This window comes from Barbus barbus (assembly GCF_936440315.1).
Source record: "Barbus barbus genome assembly, chromosome: 37".
NCBI classification, from domain to species: Eukaryota; Metazoa; Chordata; class Actinopteri; order Cypriniformes; family Cyprinidae; genus Barbus; species Barbus barbus.
This window is the reverse complement of record NC_136715.1, coordinates 16,148,958-16,176,411: the sequence shown is the minus strand read 5'-3', so window position 1 is coordinate 16,176,411 and position 27,454 is coordinate 16,148,958. Positions and strand designations below refer to the sequence as shown.

At 37.3% G+C, this 27,454-nt stretch overlaps 1 protein-coding gene across 2 annotated transcripts in view; it reads right to left on the bottom strand.

The window, feature by feature from the left end:
- The window catches only part of LOC306857038 (FYVE, RhoGEF and PH domain-containing protein 5-like), a 75,563-nt gene that overhangs the window by 48,078 nt on the left and 31 nt on the right, over nucleotides 1-27,454 (bottom strand). For both annotated transcript variants that reach the window (XM_079396685.1, XM_079396684.1), the window contains exons 2-4: nucleotides 10,172-10,278; nucleotides 9,619-10,062; nucleotides 5,397-5,469 (exon numbers count right to left, since the gene is read on the bottom strand). The gene's annotated coding sequence lies outside the window, so the exon portion shown is untranslated. The remainder of the gene's footprint in view (nucleotides 1-5,396; nucleotides 5,470-9,618; nucleotides 10,063-10,171; nucleotides 10,279-27,454) is intronic.

Below are 27,454 nucleotides of genomic sequence, written 5' to 3'. Positions count from 1 at the left end.
TACAACAGCTACAGCGTCACATGAGCTCTCACGGAAAACATTGTTATTCCTGTAAACGGTCCGACAGCTTAAATGACAACATTTAGCAGAAATCTGCTTTCTTAAAAACTGTGTTCTCAAATGTTTCCATAAATAACTTGATCAATTTTCAACATACATAAATTTTTTCAAGCTTTAGACTGAAAAGTACTAGGTTCGTTCCTAGCTGTGCCTCTTCTTTTGTTCTTTTAATGGCAAACCAAAGCCAAAGATAGCACACGGCTGGCATTTTGCTGTGCTAATTGTGTCCCTTACTGGAAAGTATACTATGGCACCAAATTTGACCTTTTTTGTGTTTTATCAGACAAATGTGCTTTCGGCTTTGGGAACGGGTGCAAAGTGGGGAGTGTTTGTAGGCATTGTAATTGAAGGGGTGACTGAAAGAATAGCTCTGAGATAAATTACCCTACAGATGTGGTCTATATGCACAGGATGAAAACACCTTTTCTAGATTCTGTGAACAAATATTTCTGACCGAACAAATCTGCCCCTCCAGATCTGTGCCCCTCCACCTGGACCACTGCATTATGGCACATGCTTGGAATAGGAGGAAAAACATGTCCAAAACCATTTTTTTACTCATAAACACACATATGTATTCACAAAACTGACCCAAACAGGAAACTGATTGGGAAAGAGGGTCAATGACTTTTTCCCAGAGCTCATATGAGTCTCTCACCACCCTTTACATAACACCTGCCTTTAAAAGAACACGCTGAATGTTTCTAAATTCTGACAAGCTGGGGAAAAAAGCTGATTATTATTGAACTGAAAAGGTACATTCGGACAGGGAAAACTGCTAAATGTTTTGTTATCACAGAAGGAAGTCTCAATGCATAATTATATTTTACAGAAATAATGCAACTATATTTAAAAACAATAATAATTCATATTGATGGATGTTTTCACAGAAGGAAGTTTCATTAATATGCATCAAACTCAGTACGTAATTAAATATTACAGATATCGGTGATTAAAAAAAACAAACATATTTTTTTTTAATTATTGTCACTTCCCACCAATTTATCTTAAGCAATCCTAATTAAGAAAAAAATCTACTGAAAGCCTTTTAGAAATGACTTTTTTAGCACTAAAGCTCCACTCCAGTCTGGAATCTCCAGGTGTCAGACAGTCATATTCCCTTAGAAGAAAACATGAAAGAAAAAATGGCATCAGCACTCTTAGGCAACTCAAAAGCACAGCTACAGAAACAACACTCTCACCTTCCCCCAGTCCCTCGACCAACGCCACTTCCAGAGAAAAACAGGTGAAGCCAGGAGTCAGCACTTCATCAAAAACAGCAAACAAAGACTGCACTCCCTGTGTAGTCCAGGACCTCTCAAGCCAAATCAATACCACACTGCTGGCCATGCAGGGTTGTAGAAGAACGCATATGTGTAGTTAAAGATTATAGAGCAGTCTGTAACAGTCTGTTATGCAGTAGTTTTTAACCTTGTGTTCATATACATTAATTCTGGGCCTTTTCATTGATTTTTTAATTTTTTTTATTGATTTATTTTTATTTTTTTTCTTGAGCATAAAGTCTATAAAAATGTCTGTTCCGATGTCATAATGGAAAAAGCAACATTAAAGGTTCCTGCACACTGAGTCCGGAATTTTCACATGCACTTAATTTCTAGTGATTATCGTCAATTTGATTTTGCAGATACTATTTAAACTAAACTGAGCTAGACAATGACATCTCTGAATTCAATAATGAAATGCCTTTAACTGAAAATTGAGTGTTAAATCTTATTTTTATACATTACTGACACTTTATCCTCCAATTTGTACTGTTAAGTGCTTTTGACACAATCTGTATTGTTAAAAGCGCTATATAAATAAAGGTGACTTGACTTGACATGCGTTTTTTGTTTTGTTTTTCCCATTTTTTTCATATTTGTTAACCTTTCCTATCAAAATGCTTGCTACGGATGCGAAAACGCAGAAAATTGAAAATTGAACCTGATCCTATTTTTTTTATGACTAACAAAAGTTTCAGAGGCAGTGTGTGAATTTGATTGAAACAACATGAGGTCGTATTTATTTTTTAACGTGTGAAAATTTCGGACGAGAATTTCGGACCTTCCATCATTGGCATAATTTTCCATTATTATTTATCAGAAAATATTTATATTATCCATATTAAGGTTTAATATTAATAATATTTAATAACATGCAACAATATTTAATAATATTTGTGACCCTGGACCACAAAATCAGTCTTAAGTCACTGGGATATATTTTTAGCAATAGTCAAAAATACACTGTATGGGTCAAAATTTTCTTTTATGCCAAAAATCATTAGGATATTAAGTAGAGATCATGTTCCATGAAGATATTTAGTGAATTTCCTACCATAAATATATCAAAACTTAATTTTTGATCAGTAATATGCATAGCTAAGAACTTCATTTAGACAACTTTAAAGCTAATTTTCTCAGTATTTAGATTTTTTTGCACCCTCAGATTCCAGATTTTCAAATAGTTGTGTCTCGGCCAAATATTGTCCTATAAACCATACACCAATTGTCCTAAAAAACCATACACCAATGGAAAGCTTATTTATTCAGCTTTCAGGTGATGTAGAAATGTCAATTTCAAAAAATTGACACTTATGACTGGTTTTGTGGTCCAGGGTCACATTTTATTATTGTTATTATGACTATTATTATTATGCTTATTGATATTTTAAGTCAAAGATCAAAGCCATGTGGTGCAACCAATAAAATAATTGTGGTGCAACCAACATGCAGACTAAAAATATGTAAGAAAACAAGAAGAACATTGAAATGTACTCAAGATGGAAAAAATAAATGTTCTACTTTTTACTTGGCTACACCGTGTGATGTATTTAGAGTCATTTAATTTACTTTTGGTTTTTCAAAACCATATTAAGAGTTCAGATGCAAAAGCCTCTAAGTGCCATCTGAAATTTTCTTCTGAAATGAGCATTTTTATCAGGCTCCTATATTTCACTTGCACTAATTGCATAGAAAGGGACATATACATTGCCATTAGAGTAAAATTACTGAACCCAAACATAGGAGCCTGATAAAAACATTCTAATTTTAGATGAAAATTTCATAAGCCACTTAGAGGCTTTTGCATCTGAACTCTTCATATAAAACCAACATGAATACAAACTGAAAGAATGTTGTGTTTTAAACTAATTTCTTTTAAAAAGTTGTCATATTCTTTGTTATGAATAATATCTTATTTATTAATAATATCATTAATTGCTTAAAATCCAGTACTCTAAAATGGTTGCATTATGTTGATTATAAATGTTTTATTTCAGAGGTTGCATTTGTTTGCTTAAAAAAAAACAATCAAGACTGCAGGTGATGCAGTGAAGTAACTGTCAGTGAGTGCTACTCATCTCAAGTCTTATTGTCAAGGAGGTATATTGCTATTTTCGGATGCTGAGAGCAGGAAAATGAACTTAAGTAACTGCTTAGAGAGAGATTTTAAACAGGTGTGATATGCTAAGCAGGAGGGCAGGTCTTGATAACAAGTCTCTTGTTTTGCCTTCATACCCCTCTTAGAAAGACACAATTGTCAGAGCTGCACTGTAATAACATCGATTTACCGGTCATGAATAAAAGTCTCAAGAAGCCTCATAAAAAGAATTGTGGCTTGGCCTTTAAAAGCGCTGCACAATGGGCCAGTCAAACACTAGCCTTTAGCCTTTAGCACAATAGATTTATGGACCCGGGAGAGCTTGATTTCTTTTGAAAAATGGTGCAGAGTGCCTGGCTGCCCTTTTCCGTCCGTCACATTCATTCTCGCATTCTGTTTTGCTTAGTATTCTAATGCAAAAACAAACACATGCGCCTTACAGCTCCGCACAGTGCAGCATGACAGAGACTCTCATTAGGCCGCAATGATATTTCTTTTGATCCAAGAGCTGGATTCCATAGCTCAACCATTACTAAAACAAATGCAGGTCTGTGCAAAAGAATAATTTCCAAGCTGATTAGTAAGACCAAGTTGCTGATCTTTCTTTCTGTAGGTCCTAAGGGGAACAATACCACTGTGAAAAAGTCCCGTAGTCTGGATTTACTTTTTCCTGTGACTGTTTTCACATCTTTCAGCCAAATGAGACTGAACGGATACAGATACTAAGTTTAAAAATATCTGTGTTTTCTAACCTCTTTTGGCCTTGGCTGTCAGCCGCTCCCATGTCTCTAAACATCTTAAGCAAGGAAGGTGATAAATTAGAGAACAAAACCATGCTAACTCAATAAATTCTTGATGTGAATTTAATGTACTTCATTTGAAATGGGAATAAAATAAAGTAGCTATAGAATTCCCCTTATGAAACAGAAGTTCACTATAGCATGCTTTTAAATTAAATGCCTAAATAAATACTGAAATAATATAATTTAAAAGATACACTGCACTTAATTGTGAACGTAATGTAATTTAGGACATTTAGATTTATATTAAATGCAATTAAAGTAAGTCATAATTACTTCTCTTGTTTTGGTCGAAAACTGGTTCAAGTGTACTGGCCAAATGTACTGACAAGAATTAGTAAGCTTAATGTCATTTCTAAACTTGCAATGCATTTAAAGATATTTGTCATTACAGTTTGTAAGGATGAAGTTTTTAGTCAACACACAAGTATGTGTACTTCTTTAGAGAACAACTAAAGATAATGATCTAAACTGTGCTTGGAAGTAAAACTTTTAATTTGATATTATTACAAAGTGCAATTTTTACAAGTGTACTGGCTTAAACTAAGTGGTCTTAAACTAAGTGGATCACATTATCTTGACTATACAGGTTTTTTTTTTCTTTGACTTTTACAGATTAGACAGATAGGAATGTTTTACCCAGCTCCCATGAAAAAAACCAAGCTTTGATAGATTATAAAGCTGGTTTGCAGAGTGTTAAGCAACAGATGGGTGATTGTCATAGGCTCTGTATTTTTTTTTATTATTATTTTTTTTTTAATAAAGCCTTTTTTGTTTTTGACTAAATAAATCCTTTGGAATCCAAATTATTTTGGGACAAGACAAGAGCAAACAGTGTCAGAACAGCATTATCATCAATGCATTTTGGGAATGAGGTAGGACAGATTCAGACTTTTAAAGAGACAGAAGATAAATGCCAAACAGATTTATTGGTGAGCCAATAATCAATAATTCCACAACAATGGGCTGCAATTAGCGCCACAATCCAAACACTTTCACACCTGTCCCCTTTTATGTTCTTTTGCTAAATCAATGTAACAATCTGTACAATTCCTTTCTGCAAAACTCAGTTTGGCCATAATATTGAAACATAGCTGATATGTCTGAGATGAGATTTTTGGAGCCTGATTAAGTCTAAAGTAAGGTGACCCTCACCAGTGGTCTGCTGGGAATTTCCTCAGGAGTCCATTCAGTGAGATGGGACAACTTTTGCTGAGGTCATCTTTGCCTGTTTTATACACATTAAAACACATATACACATTATTTTCCAGTCTGAACATACAGTCAAGGATGAACAGGCAATGACAGATCATCCTTTATGCGCACACTTGCACCACATCAGCAGAACGGTTTAGCTGAATTTTTATTCATGTCCATATCTTTTTCAGAACCATTAATAATGTAGCTGATGCTGTAATAATGATGCTGGACTGGTACAGACTGTGATCTGTTACTGTTTCTACAATACCCGGTCGGGCCAGTGGTTCAAATTTTTACTTGCCCTCTCTATTATAATAAATAAGCTTATGTGACACCAATATTTTCAATTCTCTATTTTAATTTTGATACCACAGCAAAAATCACTAGCCAGAAATAAACATAAATATAAAGTTGAAACATTATTAAAAGTGTATAGCACAAGTAATAGCACAAATAAACATAGGCCTTTAGCACAAATATAGAAATTAAATTATGCTTTAGGTTTTTATGTTTGTAGATGTTTGGGTACAGAAATGGAAAAATCACATATTAAATAACATTTGCATATTCTTCACTCGTTGTTGCACCTTGATTTTTCATAGCCATTTGAAATTAGAGGCAGCCACTGCATTTTAATCATGAATTGATCCACACACACACACACACACACACACACACACACACACACACGTTGGTTTTTGTGGTTTATGGGGACTTTCCATAGGCGTAATGGTTTTTATACTGAACAAACTGTGTGTGCTATTGCCCTACACCAACCCTACACCTAAACTTAGCCCTCACAGGAGACTTTGTGCATTTTTAGATTTTCAAAAAAACAACCATTTAGTATGTTTTTTAAGCCTTTTGAATTACGGGGACATAGGCAGTGTCCTCATAAACCACCTTCATATTGTAATACCTCTGTCATACCCATGTCATTTTACAAATTTGTGTCCTCATAAACCACATAAACATGCACACACACACACACACACACAAAAACTTGTGCAATGTTTGATTTATATTAGACTGTATAATTTCAAAATCTGAAGCAAAAACAGAATGACCTGACTTTAGCTTTGTGAAATTATGCTACACAAAACATCTGCATGCATGACACAGAAAAAGCAGGCGGGCTGAATGAGATGCAATTTCACTCTCTGCCAGCAGCTCTTATACAACAACTCCTTGGTTGCCACTGTAAACAGAGCAGCGCTGCACGTATTAACACTAATTTAAATGCATTATACGGAGAGAAAATGAAAAGAAAACGCCATGTAAACTCCGAAACACATTCATATAAAATTCAATATTTGGATTTTCTATATTTCGCGCATCGTGTAGTAATCTTGATCTGACTGCTACAGTATTTGTTTCCTCTTTGCGTTCGTGTTCAGCGTCTCTGGCCTCTGTTAACTACGGTGGCCGAGAGAGCTCAACGCACTGCAACTTCAGAAAACACATGCAAATAGACAAAACACCAGCATCAGAATGAGCTTTATTGGCCAGGTGTTTACACATACAAGGAATTTGTTGTAGTGACAGAAGCTCCACAGTGCAACAGAAAGACAGCAACAGGACAGGAGGACACAGATAATAAAAGAATAATATACAAATATCCAAATAGGCAATGTACAAAGCAGCAAAAACACAATATATAATATAGACAACTATGTATGTACAGGTCAAGTATGTGCAAATTAGAAAATAAAAATAAAATTAGTGAGTGTGGTGAATGGATAGTGTATTATAGTTGTGTGTTCCACGTTTATTGTTGAGTGTTCATGAGATGGATTGCCTGAGGGAAGAAACTGTTTCTGTGTCTGGTCGTTATGGTGCTCAGAGCTCTGTAACGTCGACCAGACGGTAACAGTTCAAAGAGGGAGTGTGCTGGATGTGAGGGGTCCAGAGTGATTTTACCAGCCCTTTTGCTCACTCTGGATAAGTACAGCTCTTGGAGAGTGGGGAGGGTTGTACAAATGATTCGCTCAGCAGTCCGGACTACTCTCCGTAGTCTTCTGAGGTCAGATTTGGTAGTTGAACTGAACCAAACAGTTATTGAAGTGCAGAGGATGGATTCAGTGATGGCGGAGTAGAACTGTTTCAGTAAGTCCTGTGGCAGGTTGAACTTCCTCAGCTGGCAAAGAAAGTACAACCTCTGGTGCGCCTTTCTGACAATGGAGTCTATGTGAATATCCCACTTCAGGTCCTGGGAGATGGTGGTTCCCAGGAATCTGAATGACTCCACTGCAGTCACAGTGCTGTTCATGATGGTGAGTGGGGGGAGAACAGGGGGGTTTCTCCTGAAGTCCATGATCATCTCCACAGTTTTGAGCGTGTTAAGCTCCAGGTTGTTAAGACTGCACCAGACAGCCAGCTCCTTAACCTCCTGTCTGTAAGCAGACTCGTCACCATCCTGGATGAGGCCGATCAGTGTGGTGTCGTCTGCAAACTTCAGGAGTTTGACAGAGGGGTCTTTAAATGTGCAGTCGTTGGTGTAGAGGGAGAAGAGCAGTGGGGAGAGTACGCAGCCCAGAGGAGCTCCAGTGCTGATGGTATGAGTGCTGGATGTGAATTTACCAAGCTTTACGAAAACTGCTGTCTGTCTGTCAGGAAGCTATTGATCCACTGACAGACGGAGGTGGGGACAGAGAGCTGGGTTAGTTTATTCTGAAGGTTTTCCGTGATGATGGTGTTAAAAGCGGAGCTGAAGTCCACAAACAGGATCCTCACATAAGTCCCTGGTCTGTCCAGATGCTTCAGGATGAAGTGCAGTCCCATGTTGACTGCATCATCCACAGACCTGTTTGCTCTGTAGGCAAACTGCAGGGGGTCCAGTAAGGGACCAGTGATGTCCTTCAGATAAGCCAAAACCTGTCTTTCAAAGTCATTCAAATGATTTCATGGCTACAGACGTTAGGGCCACAGGTCTGTAGTTATTAAGTCCAGTAATTTTGGGTTTCTTTGGGATGGGGATGATGGTGGAGCGTTTGAAGCATGAGGGGACTTCACACAGCTCCAGTGATCTGTTGAAGATCTGTGTGAAGAAGGGGGCCAGCTGGTCAGCACAGATTTTCAGACAGGCTGGTGACACACCGTCTGGGCCTGGTGCTTTCCTTCTTTTGTTCTTTCTGAAGACCTGGCACACATCTTCTTCGCTGATTTGAATTGTAGGTGTGGGGGAGAGGAGGGTTGCTGGAGGTGTTAATGATTGTGTGGAGAGGTGTTCAGGGCAGGTGTGGGGTGATTTTTCAAAACGACAATAAAAGTCGTTCAAGTCATCTGCCAGGTGTTGATTCTCCACAGTGCTGGGGGATGGTGACTTGTAACTGGTGATATCCTTCATTCCTTTCCACACTGAAGCAGGATCACTGGAAGATAATTTTTTCCTTAGCTTGTCAGAATAATTCCTCTTTGCCTTTGATCTTTGCTCTGATCTCCTTTTCCAGTATGTATTTGGCCTGTTTGTACAAGACTTTATCCCCCTTTCTGTAAGCATCTTCTTTGGCCTGATGGAGCTGTCTGAGTTTTGCAGTGAACCATGGTTTGTCGTTGTTGTAGATTAAATGAGTCCTGATAGGAATGCACATATCCTCACAGAAACTGATATAAGATGTCACAGTCTCTGTGAGCTCGTCCAGAACGGTGGCAGTGGCTTCAAAAACAGTCCAATCAGTGAGAGAGAAACAGGCTTCTAGATCCCGCTCTGTTTCTTTAGTCCTTCTTTTAACAGATCGTAATACAGACTTTGCAGATTTAAGTTTCTGCCTGTAGGTTGGAATAAGATGAACCAAACAGTGATCAGAGAGTCCTAAAGCTGCTCGTGGAACCGAGTGATATGCATCCTTTAATGTTGTGTAACAGTGATCCAATATATTACTGTCTCTGGTGGGACATGTGATGTGCTGTCTGCATTTTGGCAGTTCACGGGAGAGATTTGCTTTATTAAAGTCCCCAAGAATGATTAAAACAGAGTCTGGGTGTTGTTGTTCTGTGTCTGTGATCAGATCAGATCAGCGAGTTTCTGTAAAGCTGTGCTCACGTGCACTTGCGGTAGAATGTAGACACTCACCTTCACATAGAAAGTGAAGCTGCTCTATGCCTCATTCATAGAAGCTTCGACACAAGAGAGGGTGTACCATCAGGGTGTGAGGGAGCACACCAACCTGTAGGTTACCTGAATAGAAGGACCGACTGGCCCTGGGGTAGCAGTGATGTAGCAGGGACCCAGTGACCAAGGAGGCTACCTCGTAGCACCTAGCGACTCGGTTGCGAAGTTGGTGATCATGAGACATCTTGAGCGGCAACCAGGGGTTCCGTGGCCAACAGGGAGGTAATGCAAAGAACCTAGCCCTGAAACATAGAAAGAACACACAAAACCAACCGTACACACTGCAACACAAGCCTAAAGCGGCTAACAAACAGATTACAAGATCCATAACTTGAGAAAAAAGGATCGTACTCACCCACTATGGTTCCTTTTGTATGGTAATACTCTGTACGGACGCACTAGAAGACTGAGTCCAGACCATCAGTCAGGCAGTTCTATGCATCATAGAGCATAATCAAGAACGTCATAGGTCCAGTAGAGAGACTGCAGTGCGAGCGCAGGAGATTCCACCTAACCTCCGTCAGGTGGGCAGGAGAAAAATATACGGGAATTATGGAAGGAAGGTGAGGGCAAATGTAAAAACCCTAGAAGGAGGTGAGTAGATTGTCTCAATCCTTACTCTGGTCCGGATGAGAGCGATGGGAACGCCTAGTCTGGATCACCTCCCTAAGACCTTGCCGACCTCCCTTCGGCTCGCCCCATCTCCTGGAGCCTGGAGCTCTGAATCTATGAATGCGTGAGAAAAACTGCTTATTCCATGTCTTCTCAACCTCTTTATGAAGGTCAGGAAGGAATGGAAGGCTCAATTGATCTGGGGGACTATGATCAGAAAGGTAACGCTCATCGAGATGACCCCGCGGCGCTACCTTCCTAGCCTGCTTCCACAGCAGGTCCAACCTCGCCGTGGCGCATTCCATAACCTCCAACAGCTCATCATACTCAGGGCAGGAGGATTTAGAGAGTTCAGAATCAGCTTCCTCTTCCTCATCCAACAAGCAGTGCACTGGCTGCTGGATTAGACGATGTCAGAGAAATCGCATTGTCATCCAACAGCTCACTCTCATCCCCGACCGATGAGCAAGAAAGGGAAAGCCCCTTATCCAACTTATCAGCCAGGTCCACCTGTGAACCCCATGAATTCAGTTTCCTCCACACCTCAGCAGCGGCAGGTTCCGAACCGCGGGGAGCAGATGGCTGCCCCTCCTTCCTCGAAAAGAGGGACAAACGAGAGCGGAGCTTCTTCATGGGAAGAAGCTAACAGTGCACGCAAACTGCCCCCTCGAGGACATCGCATGCATGCTCCTCGCCCAAACACATGACGCAAAGATCGTGTGTGTCATAAGGTGTTAAATAAAGAGGACACGGATCTACACACTTCTTAAACGCCTTGCTAGTGCTTGCCATAATATTCTATCTGGCTATAGATAGGCACTTGTTGGTCTTGTAGTATTGGTCGGAATGAAAATGCAAATTCATTCTTTGCCAATAGGTGCCGCTTTTGGAGCAATAAAAATAGTGGTTTCCCTGGTAATACTGTACACAAAGCAACACTGCTTTATCAGGCATTACAGGCATGATGAAATGAAAATGAGACCAATCGGACCAATCACCGCAGATTAGCATCACGCAAAGGAGAGGTTTGGAAAAAATGAATCATTAAACAAATTGTTTGGGAGTCTTTGAGCAAGTAAGGTAAAAATAAATGCATATTATAAGACAATGAAAGTGTTTTTTGACCTTGCATGCATGTTAACCTGTTGTTGGGGACTCTTAAAACCAAAATATGAACCTTATTATTACCCATAATAGGACCACTTTAAATTTCATTCTTCTGTGGAACCAAAACAAAATTGGACCCATTGAGAGTAAGTTAATTATTTTCAATTATGGGTGAACTTCCCATTTAACAACAAAAAAGACTTGCCATCCAGACTGCTTAAGTATGATTTCATCATCCTCTTTTTCATTCTGTGATGAGCTTCTTAAAGTTGCCAATATCAGCGTCATTCAGTCACATGATGGATGTGGACCCATTGAGTGCTCTGCTGTCAAAAGTCAGTTTCTGTCAACTACTGAGACTGCATGTCACCTCTGTGATGCGACTGTTCATTTGTTTATAAAGCTAAGACTCAGCAAATAGGACAAATCAGTCAATCAGCTATAAAGACATAAAAAACCTGACGTGGAGAAATAAAGATGACAAAATAAACCTCCCCTTTATTATGTTGTTCATCTTGTCAAAAGATACACCACACCTAGGACCCCATACAATAAAGGTAAGATTAAAAACTAGTCCATGTCTCCTTGGCCACTCATAAAAGCATATGCGCTGTGAGCTTTGGGTGGGAACAGTGGTTGCTGTGGGAGTTTATATGACAGTTTATACAGAGTTTGTGTGCACATATCAAGATCTAAGGAGAATCTAAGCAATTTAACTTTTTTAAATTTTGTATGTTTGTCTTTATGTGTGTGCTCAGGCGTGTTTGTATGCTCGTGCCAGCTGGGCTCACTACAGGAGCGATGACTGTGTTCCCCTTTACTCTTTTCTCTTCATTTATTACTTCATTTATAACCTCTCTACTACTAATACATTTAAGCCCATGGGTGCTTTATGAATACGTTTAGACATTATCAAAAAGTGTGGGGAACTCTGCAAGAGGCAGCTTCACAAATTTGATCACGCGTTGATGATTAGATGAGGACGGTCTAAACAAATGGCCTATGGGCTTATGAAGTGCCATCATAAAGCTTAATTGTGACCGTAACTGTCTCTGTGAAGGATGCTCTATGTGGGCTTTTTCACCTGCCATGAACTCCTGCTTTATTTACCTGAACTGACCTTGAACTGACCTAGAGGAGAGAAGAGAGAAGAAGATACTGTAAACCTCAAAGCAGCAATATAATTAAGTCATAGTATATTAACTTTCACACATGTTATTAAAATACATTTTAACCATCCAAAGTGCAGTGTCACCACTATATAAATATATTGAAAGAAAAAATCCAATTGAATGGGATAACAATATAATACAGTCACACTGAATTAATTTCTGCTTCATTTTGCCACATATGCTTGCTTAACAATAAAAAATTCACTGACAGGAAATCTAGATCTTTTATCAGCCAAGCATCCAAAGCCTGTGAACTTGGTAATGAGCTGTAAATATCCCTCTGTTATAAAGTTTGGATGATGCAAAGGAGCATACACAGAAATCCTCTATACCTAAATAATGATTCTGTTTATCTTGAATCGCTTTAAATCTGTGTAATATCGAGGCTACAACACCAAAAAAAATGCATAATACATTTTATTCACTGATTACAGTCAAGCAGTAATATATGCTCATGACAGCAATCACAAACTAGATTTTCATAACCACCATCTTATGACCACTAATGTCTCTCAGAGCTGGAATCACACCACGTTTATATATATATATATATATATAAATATTCCAACCTAAAATCTGTCTGATTTGATTTATGTGGCAGCTTTTTCACAGCTTACACTCACAGTAACCTCACACATGGACTAATCTCATGGGTTTGTGTGTGTGCGCGTGTGTTTATGTGTATGTGTGTGTTACGGACCTTTTCAAGACAGATTATACAGTTTATCCAGATTAGGAATTATGGAATAATTTTATTACACAATAATGTCATACATCAGTTCATATTCTGGAAATGGCTAATCATGTAGGCTATGTGTATGCATCACTGTTTGGATTGACAACTTTGATTGCTAATGAAAGTTTAAAATGAAACGCTAAAATTACTAACTGGGAATAAACAAAAACCAACAGTGAAGTAAAACTAAATATGAAAAAATAATTAGTCCTAAACAGTAATATTGAATAATAATAGTAACAATAATAACAACAAAATTACAACAAAATAAATAAATTAAAACTAAAAATATTAAATTAAAGCTAATTTAAAATATTAATAATAGTAACAGTGTATAAATAGTATATAAACTGTAATAGTATATTAATATTACTATAATAATAACTGGGCAATTAATCTTTCAAGTGCAAAAGCACCATAAAAGCAGTCCAAATGACATGTCATATTATCTTTAGTCATATTATAACTGTGTGAGAAGCAAACTGAAAATCTTGGTACTCACCGAACTAAGGAGAGCCCAAAAAAGAAGTGGAATGTTGTTAAAGTATTATCCTAAATTGATAAATTCATTCAGTTCATAAAACCGTGAGTCAATCAATAGGACTGATTCAGCTCTTGAATACAATTCACTGATTCGATTTGGTCGCAGACGTAAACAGCTGTTTGGAAATGAGCAACCAGTACAAGTACAATACAGTACAAATAAAATAAAAACTACTAAAGCAAAACAAAATAAAATAATAAAATTCAGGCAAAAAGGGAAGCAATGATCAAAATATAGAAAAAAATTATTTCTCATTAAATACAGGAAAGTATAAAGCAATGAAAAGAACAACCATAGATAAACAAAATGATATGTTCAAAAGGAAGTCACTCCTAAAACTATGCACGCTTCTCATGTTCTGAGGGCATTTACTTGACGAACTCGTCATGTTTTATTTCCAATTCTTAGAACAGCTTGCAAGCTTGTTCAGGCTGGTTAAAACACTGTAGGGGTTCTCTCAATATATAACAACAGAATGATTTTATGAGTCTCATAATGTTTTCTTTCTAATGCTGAAGGGGAGAAGAACCCATAAAAGCACACAAACCATCCTCAGGGCATACTGTCCATTGAGCTGATATTGAACCTCCATTCTCACTTCCAGCTTGTGTTTATGCTGCCTCATAAAACACTGCATTTCAAACTCTTTTTTTCACATTTGGCAATATCTTCCCCTTCAGTGATGGAAAGGAAGACCACGGCAGTACATTAGCACCCAAATGCATCTTTCATTATGCTGCTTCGTGATCTTGGGGTTGGGCTTGGGGTCAAAACTGGGGAAATGAAGACAGATCTTCAGAACACGCACTCCAGCATCATAGTACATATGGAAAAAGGTTTTTTTCCTTTAATGTATCATAACACTGTGGAGTGCACAAAAGGGAAATGAATGGCTTTCTTGCTGTGTCGCAGTACGTGGAGATGTCTCAGACAGATTGCGTGGTTTTAATTAAATGCTGAATGAAGCAACTGCCATGAGCTGGATCTGAGAATGTCTTTACTGTGGGGATATGAGAGCATTTGTAATATAATAATATTATTGCCATTTACTAAACAATAATTTTTTTTCTAACCTTAATTTAAAATGTACACCATTTAAACATTACTCATTTCAATTGTATTTTCCTCTAATTGAACTGTGTTAAGCTTAAAAATATAATATAATATAATATAATACAAAACAAATATAGTTGCCCTTTACCATCAACATTATTTTTAAAATTTAAAAATAAAAAAATATATTTTTCTCAATTTAATTTAATATGTACATCATTGTCACGGTGCACATGAGGGAGGAACAAGGACGCGCAGACGAGGATGTAACTCAAATAATAGTCTTTACTGAAGACATCAGGACAAGACATGGCAGGGCAGGACAGGACAGGACAAGGCAAGGCTTACAGACAGGAAACACCGGGGGTAACGAGTAGACCAGACGAAATCTAACTGAACAGACAGGACTAATATACAAGGGATAATCATAGACAATTAGACAAACACGGCTGGACAAGAATTAACTAATGATTACATTTAACAAGGACAGGAAACAAACCAAATATGGACACAAGAGGCGGGAGCACATGACACACACGACAGAGGACTGACAATCATTACCATATAATATATTATGCATTATATTTATGTACATATATTTTATAGTATTATTATAATGTGCATAATTGTTGCTTTGCCATTTACCATGATTTTATTTTCTAACTTAAAATAACAAAAAATTACTAATACTTAATATACTAAATTACGAACAATATAATATAATATAATGTAATATAATATAATAATGTTTTGTACTATATTTTAATTATATCACCAACAGCTAAAAACATATCAAGATTGGTCATTAAAGCACTCAAGTATTGATTACGTGACTAAAAGTATTCATCCTCATGAACGCTAACAAGAAACAAACGTAAAGATGATGAGAGGAACTAATATATGGCTCCTACAGATCGATCTGCTGCAAACTAACTTCATCCTGATTCTAAGAACACTGTGAACCTTTACTCAATTCTTTCATAACCGTAAACATTCTTTCTGGACCTGCAATGATCAGAGGACCTTGTTTAAAAGGTTTTCCTAATAGCAGCACATTTTGATCAATTTCACCACTATAACTACACAGATATGTCAAATAGACCTTCAACCTATTAAAAGCAAGAAGCCAGTCAGTAATGGAAATGCAGTAAACGTGTCTTACAACCGCACTGATTTGCACACAAACCATCATCACCAGACCCTTAAAGTTGTATGTTTAGCAGATCTGTGGATGTTGTTTGTGGTGCATTATTGAAAAGCACTGTTCAGCGGAGAATTACAGGATATTCCAGGATTATGGTTGCATGACTGCTATTCCATACAGTGACACACATTTGAGGAAAAGTAAAATATTTGTGTTATTCGACAGAAAGATTAGACAAAATTGGGATTTGCACAGACGGATTTGCTCTGATTCAAACACTGACCTGTATTTCACCTCGACATGAAAAAAACCCCAACATAAATATGATTAAAATGTCATGACTGTGTTTTAAGCCATCACCACACGCAAACTCAAAATTCAGCATTTTCAGTTCCATGCTAAATGCTGAGGGTGTCTGGTGGGGATAATGATATAATGATTAAAAGGATTAATGACCATATCTGGCCATCCAGTTTAAGATGTTACCCACTGTAAGTGTCTTTAAGATGTTTTTGCTGAATATTGCATTACCCCTGCAGCCACTGTGTACATCAAAAGCCATATAATTTAAGTAGTTTTCTCATAAATGCTGCATTTTGATATGTGCATCTGCTCATAACTAAATGGCTAGTTTTCCTCTGTTTTAATCATTTATTCATTTGTGTTTGAAATGGCAATCCACTGTGACACCAGCAGTTTACAGAAGGGTAAATATGTCTGACATTTAGTATCACTCTCACTGTAAATACATGATTTTTTTCTGTTTGAACTGTATAAATATCAAAGCAAACATAACAATAACAGAGAAAATAATGTTTCTTTACTAAAATGATGCTCTCTCCTGCAGAGGTTAGTCTAAATCGAATAAAACGGCCCACAGGTCAAGTTTGGTGTATAAAAACTGTATACAAAACACACACATATCTGAACACGCACCAGATACAGTGAGAAATACACACCTTAAACAAAGCCATTTAATCAGACTTAAACAGAATATAAAACATGGAGTGAAATAATATAACGAGATTATCTATATTACATAAGTGCCCAAACAAATTTCAAGTCTTAAAAAGATAAGTAAGGAAGGGGCCCCAGATTTAAAAAAAATATTTATAAGCATCAATCTTAATTAAAAATATTTTTAATATATTTTGTTTTGTTTTTACTTGATCATTTATGTATTTAATTTTTATGTTTATTGGTAGAAAGTTGCAAAAAGGAAATTAGTTGAATTTTCAGGGTTTAAACTGGGTGTTGACGTGCTCTATGGCAAAAAAAAAATAAAAAAATAAAAATAAATGAATAAATAAATAAAACATAATAGAAGTATTTATTTAAAATAAATACCTTTAAAAAATGTATGCATAAAGATAAAATAAACTGGCACATATAATATTTAGTGGTGGATGAACAAGGTTTCCTTTCCTTTCCCTGGCCATTTGCTGAAAAAAAAAAAAAAAAACCTCAAGAGGGTCCAGTCTCGCAAACAGTTATGGATTTACAATAATTGTCACCTCTGACAGTGATCTATGATTATAGTCCAAAGTGTAATATTTCTAAATATTACAGAGATCAGCTCTACTTTATAGCATTCTTTTACAATAGCTACTAACACTGGCCATTGCTGTTTTTATAGTTTCATACAGTGATCATAAAATTGACAGCAGCAAATGTAGTATTCACATCTCGGCACTCAACACTATCCCAGACTCATATGAGCCTCTACATCCACGGCTGCGATGATTTAGTGGGTCGTGGTGTTCACAGAGAAAACCAAAAGCATTCTGTCTCCTTCGGTGTTGAAAGTCATCAGTCATGACACCGAAATGGTAGCAGAGACAGACGAAAGACAACTGTGGTGTCCTCTTATGATGCCTGCAAATGGAGTGTGAAGGCTCCTTTTTGGCAGCATCATGTTCTGTGATAAGACACTTGATGCTCTCTAAAGCATTTCTGTCAAATGCATCAAAACACTGGTAACATTAATCAGGTTTCACACTGTTTCTTCCAGGGCCTGTGTGTGTTTTAATCATGCTAGCCCTTACTAACAATCAACCCAAAGTGATGTTTTAAAATAAAATTAAATAGTAAAATTATGAAGCTTGCATTTGGGATTTGGTGTTGATTATTTGTGACTGACCCAAGAATGATTTTCCTTAAATGACATAAAGATAATCATCATGTCTCTATATTCATGAAACGCTGACAAAGACATTGATCTAACAATTAATATTAAGGTCAACAGTAATTGCAGAAGCTTTTTACTTCTGTAATGTGACATTTCCAAGTGAAACTGGATTATCAAGAAATTTATCAAGAAAAAAACACAGTGGGATTTTATTTTATGCTTCAGGAGTTGATTGGATCACAGAAAAATAGAGAGAAAAATACCTGAATGGAGTGCAGATGTACATTTGTTAAAACAATGTTTGAGTTGTTATTCTGGCTTTTAGTCTAAAATAAAATAGTCTAAAATAATCTAAAACGGTCTAAAATTGTCTAAAATAATCCAAAATGAAATAACATACGATGCCAAGAATGATATTCCTTTTGACATAATTACAGATACCAATAATCATGAAACACTGTCAAAGATATCTCTCTTATAGTTAAATGTTAAAGTCAAAGTTAATTGCAGTTTAAACCCAATTTATTTCTGTAATGTGACACCTTTCAAGTGAAACTGGATTTATGAAAAAAGGAAAAAAAATATGGCAGAAATTGATTTTATTGGGAACTGAATTATTAAATGGGTACAAAATGTGACTTTTGGTATTATAACTGGAACAAATTTGCTTAATGTCTAAATAGCTATTTGGCTTTTTGTTAAAGCTGCAGTCCATAAGTTTTGCCTCTTTGTCGCCATCTCTGTTTGAAAACTTGGAATTGCAGCTTTTTGCGGAATTATCTTCCTTGCATGAGGTTGTGAGTCGGCACGGCTCTGGCGCGGATGAACCTAATGTTTTGAGGTGAATGTGTGGCAGTCAGTCACCGCACCGGTGTGGATATTTACTGTACTTCGTAATCACAGATTCTAGCCTACGTCTTGGAATATATGACCCAAATAAGAATTTTCACTGTATATTGTCATCTGAACAAGTAAGTAACAAGTCTGCCATGTTTGTTCTGACCAACTGAGGAAAAAAGCATTACCATAAATCGCGCTACCAATGGTGAATTAATCTAAAGATCGGTTAGCTCATATCACATCAAACCGTGCAAAGTACTATTATTATTAATGTTAACAACATCAGCATTGTGTGACTATGTGTATAGTGTGTATTAGCGTGTAGATTTCAATTTCTGTACAGTCTAATCTAATTATCATGCCATTCGAATTTCATATTAAGAAATTATTTTAACCCAAAAAGCAAACTATAGGGCCTTTCGCACCGCAGGAACCTTTTCATAGTATCCGAACTAATTGCGGAACTACCCACTTTTTGGCGTGTTCGCAATGCGGGAACTGGGAAGTGTTTTAGTTCCAGGAACTCCGCTTGGAGGAACTAAACGAGCTCCTACTTCAGAGTAGGGTCTAAAACAGTTCTAGGAACTATCCGTGACACCGATGTCCATGTACGCTGATTGGCTAAACATTTTAATCGCACGACAACGCCCTCACCCACCATGATTTAAAACACGTGTAAACAGATACTGTGTAAACATTGTATCATACTGAGAGTACTTACCTGAAGACATCGTCTACGGGGTTTTTTGCTTCTATCAGCCTCAATGAAATGTAACACTGTAAATTGTCGTTGGAGATACTTAGTCCTCCTTTCCATTCTTTCAGTCGCTTGACGTATACATCGAAATTCCATGTCCATTATTGTGAAACCTGCAAGACACAACTAAAACACAGCTCCGATCACAGCGTCCTCCATCCTCCTGTTGTTAACGTTGTTCTTCTTTGTTTACGTTGTTGAACACCATGTGCAACTGATGTCGCTGTCGACCAGCTTACGTCACTTCTTAGTACCCACTGTCGGTGCGAATGCAACCCTCTAAATGGTACTGGGAAATAGTTTGTGCAAAATCATCCCAGTACTTTAGTACTGTACTTTTAGTTCTGGAACTAAAGCAGAAAGGCCCTTATGCTCCCTTCGATCTGGTTTTCTTTAAAGGGGACCTATTATGCAAAAATCACTTTTATAAGGTGTTTGAACACAGTTGTGTGGCCGCAGTGTGTGAAAAAAAACAGCCTATAAAGGTAAAAATCCACCCACTCGTTTATTTATAATCTAATAAAATCATAAACAGTCTCTCAGAATGAGCTGTTTCAGATTCACCCTCTGTTCATGTCACAGAGGGGAACAAGTCCTGCCCATTTGTGACGCTGGCCAATAAGCATAGACACAGCCCTGAGTGAGAAGCTGCGTCCGCCTCCGCCATTAACGTTACTGATTACTGTAGCTGCTGGACATATAATGTCAGTGCCAAAGAGGCATTTCAAGTGTTGCGTTTTGGGATGCACTAATGACCATAGGAGTCTCCATAGACTCCCTCCATCTGAGCCACTGTAGACACTGTGGTTAAGTTTCATTTTCTGAGGAAATGTCCTGGAAAAAATCGGTAAAGTCCCCAATACTTGTAGGGATCAATACCAACGCTTTGTGTGCAAACGTCAGCTCCAGTAAGTTTCCCGCGTTTGTTTTCCAAATTGCCCTTCTGAAAGTGCTTCTTGGCACTCTGTAATGCTAATGATTCTAAAGCTACCATTGTCTCTGTCTGTTTTCTCTGGTGCTGTCTTCATCAATGATCGTGAATAGGAATGTGGTAGTTAAAAGTTGTATATGAAAGCAATGTGAGTCGATCGCTTGAGTTTGTTTAGCTCATAATCACTGTGGGACTTATAAAGTTTGTGATAGCATGCCATGCACCATGAGACCAGCTATGTTGTTATTTTTATGGTGCTGTTCTCCCTGTCTGTGTAATTCATAAATGCAAATTTATTATGCACAGTACAATGAGATGACTGACTTTGAAACGGAGTACGTTTTCTGTAAAGATAACAGGCTTGTACTAATCGTGGAATGTTTATTTGCAAAGGCTAGCACTGCTAATGCGGAGCTTGAGCTCTTGAAGCTCCGCCATCTTCTCGGGGAGCAACAGCTCATTTGCATTAAAGCAACATACTCAAAATCAGAGCGTTTTGGCTCAAACCCTAAAAGTGGCAATTTTAACAAGCTATAAAAAATGATCTGTCAGGTATTTTGAGCTAAAATTCACATACACACTCTGGGGATATCAGAGACTTATTTTACATCTTGTAAAAATGAGCATAATAGGTCCCCTTTAAAATACAAATCTTGTGTAATCCAGGCTAATCTGTAATCAGAAGCATATTTAAAACTATAATATAATTTAATTTCATTCGCATGTGTTTCATAAACACATAATCTTTTCTGGATCACAATCTGCCATCAAAATGACACATTTAATTATTCTAGCTGCTGTGAGAAAAGGCTATAAATGATCCGCCACCTGCAGGATCCTCACATTCGATAGCCTACTAGCCGGGACAACTTCTTCATGTTTACAGATGTGACGTAATGACGCAGTGCCATGCTCGAATTTCCCACGAAAACCTACCCGTACCACTCAAATTAGAAAACATTATTATAAGCTAACCGTTGTGAATCGGGCTAAAGTAAGGTGATAGTTTTGAACACTGGCTGGTTATGTACTTGCTCAAATATTGATTTCGGATCATTTTTAACCAAATAAAGTTACGGACTGCAGCTTTAACATTATTCAACAGTCTATTCGCAATGTCAGGAGAAAAGTTATTGCATTTTGATTGCAAGATTACAAAAACATTAACCAATGACCAGGACCATAAACAAGCATTTATGAGGCAAATTAGATTTCATTTTGACTCATAAAATAACAATCACTTCTGAAGATGCCAATTATAAGTCAATCCCATATTCACATTTCATTTATCGGAACAAAGATTACGCAGGTGCACAGATTGAGATAACAACACCCTACATCACAGAGTGTTAAATAATGCACAAACCACTGACTCAATAACACACGTCTGCATAAGTGCTTTCTTTTTTGCCTGAGGTAATATGAAATATCATTTTCTCAACCCACCCACTCAGTAGCGATGAGCCCTTGGATTTACTCTCCTTATTACCTCTGTGGAACATTTAATTTCCTGGGCATCTAGGGCTGTTATTGCTGCAAGCATACGCACGTCAGAGTCGGCAATCACTCTGGGCAATGCAGCATGACAGTGACACACGGCAACATGGTTCAGTCATGAGAACTCTCGCTCTCATGTGTGCGCATGCATTATTTTCCCTAAGTACACCAGCTACCATCCATCACTTCATTGATTGGTGTTGAGAAACACCTATGTTTGGGGAAAATGGTTCAGATGAAGTGTGTGCCATGGATGGAATTGATTTTAATCAAAGGTCCTCACAACTGTGCTATAATAAATATGTGGCAAACCATTGAGGAAATCCTGCACACTGGGTCTAGATCTGCTTTGAGTTCTCAATGATCTCTCTTTACTGTGCTAATCATAGTTAGAATAGGTTTCCAACGTGTATAAACATATGTCATCAAACCGTTGCAAATCAAACGCATTGGCTTGACCTTGTGACAGAAGATAAAAAAAATATATATGAATATATCACAGCATTCTCAAAGAGCTTGTTTCTGAGATACATATTTATTTCAGTGACACTCAAAGACCAGCATGGTTATAAACAATAACTCCAAAACTTCAGAAGGTTAGTATATTAGCATAGCAGTTAATGAAACACAGGTTTTACTATAAATGTAAGTTAAATAGGCCTACATAAAAATCTAAAACACTGCAACTATATTTTTTTACCATAAATTTCACAGATTTTTTTCATTTATAACTACATCCTCAATGAGACAATACATTTTCATAAGTTCATGAGAAAGCGCACACATGCTGAACATAAACAATGCTGATTACGTCAATCACGTTCTGGGGAAAGTGCACATATGCATCGTGGTACTCTCCAAAATGGCGGAAGCCGTTAACTCGCGGAGAAGAATTGTTGAATAAATTATGTTATTTTTGTCACATTGACTGTTTTATCTATGTCCTTACTTCGTTTCTGGGTCTGGGAACATTTCAGTTGTGTTGCAGTCTATGAAGGATCAGAGAGCTCTCAGCTTTCATCAAAAATATCTTAAAGGGGTCATATGACGTTGCTAAAAAAAAACATTATTTTGTGTTTTTGACAATGACAGAATTTTCATTTTTGGGTGAACTAACACTTTAAGGAGGGTGCTTTGTTGGAAAAAATGGTTTGCTAAAAGCTAAGAGCATGAGCTAAGCTAAAAGTGCTACCGCCAGACCCGGAGATCGGCTGAATGGATTCAAAAATGGTAAAACTCTTGGGGAGTTGTAAAATGAGCCTATTTCCAAAAAAAGGGGAGTGTTCCTTTAAACAATCATCCAAACACATTAAGCCCCTAATTTAGTTTAGTACCATACATTAGTTGATTATATTGGTATGTCAGTGATAATGAGGTCTTATAAACCCTTTAACAGACCAATAAATATAAAATCTACCCATAATGCTTGTATCTAAATAAAACATTTTGGACGTATAAAATAGAAAGGGCTCAATATCCCCATGTCAATAAGTGGCTCAGAACCCAAAATCACCCTCCCCCATTCAACATGTCCTCAACTGGGAGGAAGGATATACCCTACTTCCCTGAGCTCCACACCCTAGCATGTGCATCGCGCACAAGGAAAGAAGAGCAGAGAATTACATTTTGGCTTAAAGACACCCGGAGGGATTAACCTGTGGGTGGGATCCCTCACAACAGGCAGTGTGCTGGATCTCTGGAAGCACACCACATTCCTTTCTAAGCTCTGTGTGCTGGAGCACATCTCCTGGTATTGTGTTATGTGCTTTGTCAAAATGCTCGAGTCCGATCAATATGCTTATTTATGCTTTCATTTATGGTTCACGAAAAACCTTCTGATTTAGTTGCTTAAAAATGATGCAGTTAATTCTACAGCCAAATTAAAGGAATAGTTCACCCCAAAATTAAAATTAGCTGAAAATGTCCTCAGCCTCAAGCCAACCAAGATATGTTTGTTTCTTCATTGGAACAGATTTGGAGAAATTTAGCAATACATCACTTGCAATGAATCCTCTGTAGTGAATGGGTGCCATCAGAATAAGAGTCCAAACTGATTAAAACATCCACAAGCAATCCACATGACTTCAGTCCATCAATTAATGTCTTGTGACGTGAAAAGCTGTGGGTTTGCAATAAACAAATTCATCATTCCCAGGTGAAAAAAAGTGCACTTCCATAATAAAGTGCTCTATTTTCGCGCACTAATTTTGGACTTAATATACAAGAATATACATTATTCTTTAGTACTTATTACGATAAACTTAAGATCATCTAAGTGAACTCAACTGTGCTATTTTGGGACACCATGAATGAATATGAACTAAAATGCGCTTTTAACATACTATCTCTGTATTTAAAAAATGTATTTACTTGTAGCACACTTGAACCCATCTTTCATACACTAGTACACTCAAGTACAGTATGGAAGTGTACCTTTTTTCACCTGGGTTCACATTTTTGCTTCCTCTAACCATAATATTGCTTTCTCCAGTCAAAAATTTGTCTCGACTGAATCAGGAGAGAAATATGACAGATCAAACACCAAAAAAAGTTCTAAACAAATATGTGGATTTTGATGAGAGAATAACACCTTATGGAAAAAGCGTTATTATGAATTAAGGATGGAAAGTTCAAATGCCTTAATGATGGATTTGTTTCTTACAAACACGCAGCTATTCACTTCACAAGATTGAGTTCATTGATGGACTTGAGTTGCGTCTATTATTTGTGGATTATTGTGATTATCTGCTGCTTGAACTTGTAATTTCTCCAAATCTGTTCAATGAAGACACAAACTCATCTACATCCTGGATGGCTTAAGGGTGAATACATTTACTATGTTACTTTCATTTTTTCCTTTCTAATTCCTCTGTGGCTCATCCTAAACATCTTCTGGCTTGCACGCAGGTGAGGCGGGAGAGGAAGTAGACTGAGGGAGACAGGAAACAGGAAGCAGAGGCAGGAATAAATGAGAGCTGAAATAGCGAAGGGTGTAATTTCCCTCCTTCAGTGCAAGGGCCTACTACAAGAATGATAACAACTCTATCCTTAAAATCTAGATCTTAGAGAGCTAAATTATTTTATGTAGCATTCCTGCAGGATTCATAGAAATAAGACTAAAATTGCAATAGAACTGGCTGCTGTCAACAAAAGGGAAGCTTTAAGGGCTCCCTGCGTTTTTTCTGCCAAAATAAAAACTTGATGGTTTAACATTTGAAAATGTTTCCTTTCGCCACCAGCCAGAGTACTGCAGTGTCCCCATCTTAGAATGGCTTGATGGGACAACCCAGCGGGAAAAACACGAGGCAAGGTCACAGTACGCCCTCCACCCCTCTAAGCAGGAAGTGCCGAAGGGCCTGGCCCATCAGAGACAGGAAGAACAAAGTGCAAACCAGCATCCACAACCCACCCCTCCAACCAGGAAGTACACAGAAATCTCAACCTTGCTCGCATGCCAGTAACAGACCTTTAGCATAGACCTTCACACGAGGCAGACATCTTATATCGAACAGGCCTATTTGGCCAATATGCTTTGAAGTGAACAGTTCTAAAAAAAAAAGTGGATTTTTTTTCCAATCAAAAAATAAAAAGATTATTTCATGCTGTATGTCTTCATGAATCTCTTACTTTCACAATGAACAACTATGAATTATGTGAGCTTTTAAAATGCACTTTACAATCTAGACCAAAGCGAGACCAAATTGAAATCAACGACACCCACGTCTGAACCTTGAAGGGATCCCCCTCATAAAAAATAAAGGCATAAATATAGTTTCATGTACAAAGAACCATTTATACTTTGAGAGAAAACATGAATATTAATTAATTTGCTTTGATACTGTCATTATACTAAAACTGCATTGCATTATATATTACATAATTAAAATAAAAATGAATTGTTAGTTTTGTTATTATTATTTATCTTATTTTATTTTTTTATTTTTTTTAAGTCTACCGGGGGGTGGGTTCTAAATTTGTACAGCTGCTTTTTGTTTTATACTACTGTTCCTAGAAGAAAATTCAATAAACAATTGTTAACAAAAAAAAACCACACACACAAAAAGTTTGGGATCAGTAAGTTAGCAACAGTTTGGACAGTGTTTGGTGAGTTTTTGGCTCAAGGTCTGCATAAAGTCACACCAGAGGTGTTCAGCTGGGATCAGGACTTGGCTTTCTGCAGACCAGTCAAGTTCTTCCACACTGACTGAATCAATCATGTATTTTTGAACCGTGCCTTATACAGAGATACTGTCATGTTAGAATAAAAAAGGGTCCTGTCAAAACTGTTGCTATAAAATTAGAAGCACACAATTCTGTAGAATATCATTATATGCTTTAACATTAAGATTTGTACTCATAGAAATTACTAAAGTAGTCAAACATGTTCATTAGAAGGGGGTGACCCAATACTTTTGGCAATATACTGTGTGTATATATATATATATATATACACCATCTCTAGCTTGCGTAGATGAATAATTAGCCTGCATATATTTAATATCTTACATTTAGACTTTAATTATAAGAGCCCATAATAATAATAATTATACAATTATTTTTATTCACTTTTAAATGGATCTCATTTATGTCTGATTTTCCGTGGATCTCCAGTTTGAAACCCCTAATCTAGTTAACACTGTAATTCAAAGCAACACCAATTCATGTCCATGGTCCCATGCAGACTACATGTGTCTTCCCAGAAATTATAAAATTGTGCCGAAGGAAAAGCCTAAGTGGACCAGACACACAACTGATGGTTGCTAAATGATTACACTCTAGGCAACATCTGCTTGAAGTAAACACATCCATCAAGTATTAAATAACCTAATATGTGCAGTATGCACGACAGGGGATGATTCCCATTTTAATATTAAGTGTCAGTAGAAGAGAGAATATTTATCGAGAGGACAGACATTTATGCAAACACCTTGGCAGGCCTTTGTTTGTGATATTTTTAGCATGGGATTCAATATACCTTGAGATTACACACACTCACACACACACACACACACACACACACACACACTCACACACACACACACATATACTGTACATGGTGTAATGATGTTGTGAGTGGTGCAGATAAATCATAATCAAACCACTATATAAGAGAATAATCAATCATTCAGTGCTCTGTCCCTCTTCCCTCTCTCTCTCTCGCTCTCTCTCTCTTTCCCACCTTCCTGTCCTAAGCAGCATCTCTGCAGTGTCCGTGGGTAATAAAGCTGTCAGATCATTTCAAACATGCTATTAGTGATGTTTTATAAACAAATTTCGGGAGGAGCACACGCAGATAATTAACATGGCCAATTCATCGTTAGTAATGACACCATCTATCCAATTAGCGCAAGAGAGAACCCCTATAAATAATCAAGCATGTC